At 41.3% G+C, this 7,016-nt stretch overlaps 1 protein-coding gene across 1 annotated transcript in view; it reads right to left on the minus strand.

The window, feature by feature from the left end:
- Positions 1 to 7,016, minus strand: part of MEF2C (myocyte enhancer factor 2C) — a 63,997-nt gene that overhangs the window by 34,327 nt on the left and 22,654 nt on the right. The window lies entirely within an intron of this gene.

Genomic DNA, 7,016 nt, shown 5'->3' on the forward strand with positions numbered 1-7,016 from the left:
TCAAATCAACCCTCAGAGCTATGATAATCATCGCCAAGATAAATAATGGAGATAAAAAAGCTTGAAATAAGAACTAAATCAGTAGCTAACAATTCAGAATGGTTGCCTGGCCTCAAATAGATTTTAACTGATCTATCTCGACAGATAACTGAAAAACAGTCATGGTCTTCATTAAGAAACAGAATATGAGAAGCAAGTCTTTGCAGACACCCCGAGCACAAACAAGAGCTCACAAAGTCAGTATTTGTAAGAGATTTCTCAAATCTAGCTCCAAGAATGTCTCAGTCAAACCTCTTCAAAGAGTCCACTGGTCTGTCTACAACCTTCATTAGACAACTTGTAGTTAATTCCACGTTGAAACCTGGCTAAGCAATCTCAGTTACAACATTCAGATCACATAGCATTTTTGTGTTAGTAAGAGGCAATGCTTGCGCTGCGTAGTAATGTGGGATGCTCTGACTGGTTTCTTTCTGTCTCTCATCTGAGCTTTTTTTTCCTTTTTGAAAACTGCATTTCCTAATTAGTTTCTTTCTGGCATTGCCCAATTTACCACCATTAAAACCCCCAGGAGGTCATACCTCCTTCCTATTCTACTGTTTTTATTTATTAAAAAATTATACTTCATTTTCTGTATTTTACCTGACACTTAAGAACACAGCCCTCTTATTCCTATAAAATCTGTAAATCTGTTCTCCCTATGGAGACACCCCCCTGAACCTTACATTTTCACCAAGTCAGCAAAGTGATGGTGAGCTGCCCTGTGAGATCCAAGCCTTCCAAACTCATGTTGTGGACCTATGAAACAGGTTTAGGCAACTATAGAAGGCTGGCTCAACGCAGATCTTTCTTTTCAGACCTCATATCTATACAGACTTCATGTCCAATCCCATGAGCTACTACTGACACACAGGTAAAACTGTTAATCCATTGGAAGCAAACTTTAAGAAGCTAAAACCACCTGAATGATTGTCTACTTCCCTCTCCCTTGCCTCTCTTTTTTATCTTTTAAATGTTAACTACAGAACAGACATAGTCATGTATGATTTCTGCTTCTAGCTTGAAATGAGCCAATTATAAAGAGGGCTTTTGCAGTCTGCTGCTGTTTCGTACATTTACTAGATATATTAAAAATGAAATTTCTCTTTTATATCTGAAGAACTAATCTCAACTAATGTCCTTCTCTCCATGTAAGTACAAAACAGTTGTCCTCTGAATACATAAAATACTCTATTTAAAGATCCATTGGATTAAACTCTCCAAAACTGAAACCCAGATCAGCACTCCTGGGACCTTTTCTTGAGCTCATCTGAGTCACTGATGGAGTCCTGCTGAGTCATATGGAGTGTCTGTGGAATAATGATGATGTGAGCAGGATTGGATGGCATCCTCAACTCCAAGCTTGGAGATGACAGCCCAACTCCTCTATTACAAATGGCAATGACCTGTTTTTCTTCCCAGAGATCAACTCAGCTGCAACTGTATGAGCACAGGTGAGGTAAGGGAGCTGCACAATCATGATGCTACCAGACAAGCCCTACCAGACAAAGAGCAATATGAAAAGGTAAGAGAGGGGATGTTCTGCAGCCTCTTTGAATCTTTTCTTCTCCCATCATTCCCAAATCCTTGTCTGCTGCATCCACAAGACTCTGCCTGGGTTAAAGAAGATGCACCTTGTCCTCAGTCCTGTGACTCTCTATTTAGCACTCAGGTGAAACAGACACTTCCATGGTTTGTAGAGGTTCAGGAATGCACTGCCATCTTTCAGATATCCAGAGGAGGAAAGGCAGTGTAACCCACTGAATGTCTTGCAGCAGTCTCCAAAAAGTGACCAAATTCCCTCCCAACATAGCAATGTTTTTACTTTCATACGTACTTATTTTCATGTCCTTAGAAAGCAGGTTGCTGCCACACCAGGTGGAGTAGAAGTAATCTCTATTTTCACCAGAAAACCCAAAGACCAAATCTACTAATATCATGTTCGAGTTCTATCCAGAATTAACTGTAGCCCTGAAGAGTAGAGGCAAACCTTTCCTTTGCAAAACCCATCAATTCAGTGTGTTTGGCTGGTGCCTTGGCTTGCATGGCTAATCAAGCTTACTAATGCAATATCCTCCCGCCAAGGAACTAACCAATCAACCAACCAACCAAAATAACATTTTTCAGGGGTTTGTGGTAGGGTTAAGCAACAGAAATTTCCCCACATGTGCTGCAGTCAGAGGCTCAGCTCTCAGCTTTGTGAGTGCTGCAATTAATGCCCAGTTCCCCGTGAATTACAGTTTGGGTTAAAGTGCAATATTCAGAGAAGCCTTCCTGAGGATGGGTCTCTCGGGGCTTCTCTTGCCCCCTCAGCCATCCTTCTGCTGATTCTTTTTTGCTTCTGTGTGTTAAGGGCTCATGTTGCTACACTGCCTTCATCTGTGCGTCCTTCTGAGAGTAATGCCTGGTTCTCTTTTTTTGCATGAGGACATGTAATTTTCACAAAACTTGTCCTTTATTGTTGTGCTGCAACACAACACAAGTTGGTACAGCACAACTGAGAATGGTACTGACCAATATCCAACTGATCCATTCTTATTCACAAATTCCCTGGGCTGCGTGTCTGTTTTCACTCTTCTCCTTTACACTGTGTCACCGCCTGAAAGCCAACACTGGGGAAGACTGGAATCATTAAGAAGACCAACTGGATTTCTGCAGCCTGGAGTCTTGATCCAGTCTTCCAGTGATTTAGAAACCACTTTTCTTACCATGTTAAGCTGTCGTAGCCTCTTGCAAAGCCTGGATATTAGCCAGGCCTATCGCATCCTCCTGGAGATTAGCTAGTTTCCAAAGATTTAATGACTATTCAGGGAATTTTTAAAAGGATAAAATTACACAATTGTATAGTGCACTGCATTCTAGAAAACCCCAAGCCAGATTTCAGTTATTTTTAAAGAAAATGAGCCATTTTTGAACTACGGAAGCTCCACTTCTTCCAAGCAATTAAACAAGTAATTATATTGGACTCCAGTAACCTAAAATCAGCCAAGGCATTTGAAAAACAAAATGGTTAAAGGAAAACAACCTTTGGCTGAAATCTAATATGCCAGCAATTTAGACTAAATCCCGCTCTATAAATCTCAGAGGAGAAATGCTGACTTAGTGACATACTGGCTTGCTGTAAAATGAAGTATAAACAACTATTTACTTTCCTTTCATGCAAAATTATCAGCACTACAAAAGCACAAGAGAAAATATGATAAAATCAGCTAGGTCTGATTTTATCAAGGCAATGGAATCATCACAATTGGAAGGCTTTTGAGGAGAGAAGCGTTTCATTTTCCTAATCCAATCTCTGCTTCTGCAGTATTATCCTCTTCTTTTATCATTTCTTTAACAGGAAGAGTGGCAGAAGATAGAAATAATTTTTTTTCATCCTGTCATTTTAGTTTGCTGATCTTTGTAGAGGAGTATGTCCTTCTTCCTTCCAGTGGCTATGGAGCTGCTCCCCACAGCACTCCAGGGTTTGAGAAGCCACAGACATTTGGGCTTGGAAGTGTTCACAATATAGTTTATATATATAAATATATAAAAAAACCCAGATTGGTCAATAAGGACCCCAAAAGGTTCAGACCAGCCCACTCTGTCTGTTCCGTTTTGATATCCTCTGCAACAAAGACCTAATATTGCAATCATTATGTTCATTTGTGCAATGAAAAGTACGATCTCATTGACTCTTCATCTGCAATCAAAATTTACAGTATGGAAACGTTTGGAATTACAGGTCTACTTCTAAGATTCCCGTATGTGTTGTCTAGATGCCACCACAAAGATCTCTAACTGATAACCCAACTAGCAACCATGACAATCCACAGCACTGTAATTTGGTAAATTCCACTGTCAGAAGAGAGAAACCACAAGTGCCCTCCATTTTCCACTATCACTTTCTTTCCTGTATCTGGATGGGATAAATCTTTTAGCCACAAACGAAAAACGCTTTGGGCTCTTCTTTGCTCACTGGAGCCACGTATCTACGTGGCAAGGCAGACAATAGCCAGTTACAAAGGAATGACATGCTGTTGTGTTCAACTGCTTTATTATTTATAGCCATTCCAAAGAACCCAGCCAAATTTATGGAGGTATCCCCTAAAAAGCAGAAAATATTTAGATAATGGGCTTGATACATTTAAGCATCAGTTATGCTCTCTGTGCAACAGGAACATTAGAGTTAGGAGGTGTTGAGTGAAGACAACCTTCGCTCTCTTCTTCTCTTGCACAGTTATATAATGATGAAATTTTATGATGAAATTGCACGATACAATGTATGGTGCAATCATGTAATGAAAGGCTGTAGTGAAATGAAAAACACAAAGAGGAAGAGATAGGTTGCTATGGGAACCATCCATCTGAATTCCCTTACTTCTGTGTAACTAAAATCTCAAATTTTATGTTCCATTAATGCAGAGTTCTTAGATTTTTACATTTAATAAGGAACATAAACTAGTATGCGGGTACTAATGTACTTTAATTGCATGTTTAGGAGAATCGGATAAAACATTATTATACTTACTGTTATCTAACAAGCTCCATACGAAAAAAAAATATGTATACCAGTAACACAGAAAATGGAACATTTCTTACCTCTTTGGTACAAATCTTAAAATGCTTTTGTGGTTTATTCTCCTTTTGAAATTAGCTACAAGGCTTATATAATGTCTGAACTTCTATAACCACATGTTAACCTTTCTGTTACTATTTTATTTTCACCAAAGTTTCAAAGAAAAGAAAAAAAAATTCAATTCTCTGTTCCTGTGTGCTTGTCTTCAAATGAATGCACATCAAGAGTGCTTTTTACAATGCACCAAATCCTCCGCTTGGATTTGCCTCTCATTTTTGCATGCCATGTGATTATTCTCTCCTTCTTCAAGTACCTTCTCTAATCACACCTCTTGTGAAACCAAACAATGCTGACACCCTTTGCCAGTAACATCTGCTTTTCTTTGCTTAGGAGTGATTGACCAGTGTGTTATGAATGTTTACACATGTGTGCTGCAAGCTCATCAGGACACAAAGTTTTTATCTGCTCACAGAGTTTGGTCTATTCTCTCCTCATGCTCCTGACATGTGCCGAGGCTTATCAGCAACATTTTGTAATACCTGTGCAACACCACATGAATCTGTGTTTTTTCTAAAGGGCACCAGGACATTTGGTTTTGGTTTCTCTGTTCCCCATAGATGTAGTATAAGTCTAGGGCACAGGGGAGCTTTGCAAGACTTCACAGCCTGTTTGCTCTGATCATGCAGCCTATGGCAGGCTGGCCAGACTCACTGTGTCTCCTGCTACCTCTCTGCTGCATGTCCATGACAGAGAGTACACCTTCCTATCTGGGTTACCCCTCCTGAGAGATGGTGAGGCTGGAGTTGGAATAGGTTTGCTCTCTAAAAGAGACCAAGCACAACCCCTTCCTTTCATGTTCAATCTTACCCACTTGCCAGTGTCTTTCTGTTTAGCATTTACTTGAATTACATAGGGAAATTCTGGCTTTATAAGTATAAATACAAAGATATGTCAGATCCTTACAGCAGCTAATCTAAACCATGTATCTTTCTGGACTATCTCAGAAAGAAACAGAAGCAAATCATGTGGATACTCCAGCATGAAAGCTTTGTATTAAAGTTCCCGGGAATGCGTGCAACTAAGCTTACACCCTCCTATGTTCACAATTATTGCATGGGTCATGCAAAGGACTTCTGTCTAGCACTGCACTTGTAAACTGTTTTTTCTAAAAGAATTTAGAATCATATAATCCCAGACTGGTTTGGGTTGGAAGGGAGCTTAAAGCTCATCCAGTTCCAACCCCCTGTCATGGGCAGGGACACCTTCCACTAGACCACGTTGCTTCAAGCCCTGTCCAATGTGAACACTGCCAGGGATGGGGCAGCCACAGCTTCTCTGGGCAATCTGTGCCAGGGCCTCAGCATCATCACAGGGAAGAACTTCTGCCTAAAAGCTCATCTCAGTCTATGCTTTGTTTAAAACCATTTTAAGTTTTTAGATCTGCATCATTCCCAAATATTTAAATAATAATTCCCAATGTTTTAAAATAATTATATAACAGTTAAAACCAATCTAAATCTTCAGATCTGAATAATTCCCAATGTTCTAAGTAAGGCTATTTCCTCATTCTTCAGTCTTACTCCCATCTGTCATCGCAGTGGAGGAGGTCTGTAAAAGCTCCACAAATCCCCCACAGGGGGCAGATGATCTAGCGTTCCTACACCAACCACACTAAGGGATCACGTTTCTCTGGCCTTGACAGAGGAGACGGGAATCCGCAGGGGGAGTGGAGTGGGTGTCAGTGCAATGCCATGCATCCTGGCCATCTGCAGCTGTCCGTGCCGGCGCCTGCTGCCCCATGGCCATAGATGGCTGTCCCTGCAGCCACTGCGCTGACTGGGGACGCGCCACTCCTGGCCCCACTGCACGACACCTCTGGGGTTGGGGTTTGGTTTCTTCGGTTTTTCTTCACCCCTGCTGCTGTTGCGCTTCTCAGTTTTCATGTGGTTGCAGCAGACAGGAATGCAGCATTTGCACTTTGCAGATATATATACACACATAAATACATGTGTGTATATATATCTATATGTATATTTATATATACACATACATGCCCTCCACTAGACATTTCTCAGCGCCTTCTTGTACAAATCTAGATGGATTTTTTTAGAAGTCTTCACAGTGTGAACCTGTTACAGTGGGTCCAGAGGAGGCCACCGAGATGCTGTGAGGGCTGGAGCAACTCTGCTCTGGAGACAGGCTGAGAGAGCTGGGCTGGTTCAGTCTGGGGAAGAGAAGGCTCCTTAAGGGGAGACCTTAGAGCAGCTCCAGTGCCTAAAGGGGCTACAAGAAAACTGGAGAAGGGCTTTGGACAAAGGCCTGTAGGGACAGGACAAGGGGGAATGGCTTTAACCTGACAGAGGGGAGACTGAGATGAGCTCTTAGGCAGAAGTTCTTCCCTGTGAGGGTGGTGGGGGCCCTG

Source organism: Nestor notabilis, unplaced genomic scaffold (assembly GCF_000696875.1).
Source record: "Nestor notabilis isolate BGI_N333 unplaced genomic scaffold, ASM69687v1 scaffold4477, whole genome shotgun sequence".
Lineage (NCBI taxonomy): Eukaryota > Metazoa > Chordata > Aves > Psittaciformes > Psittacidae > Nestor > Nestor notabilis.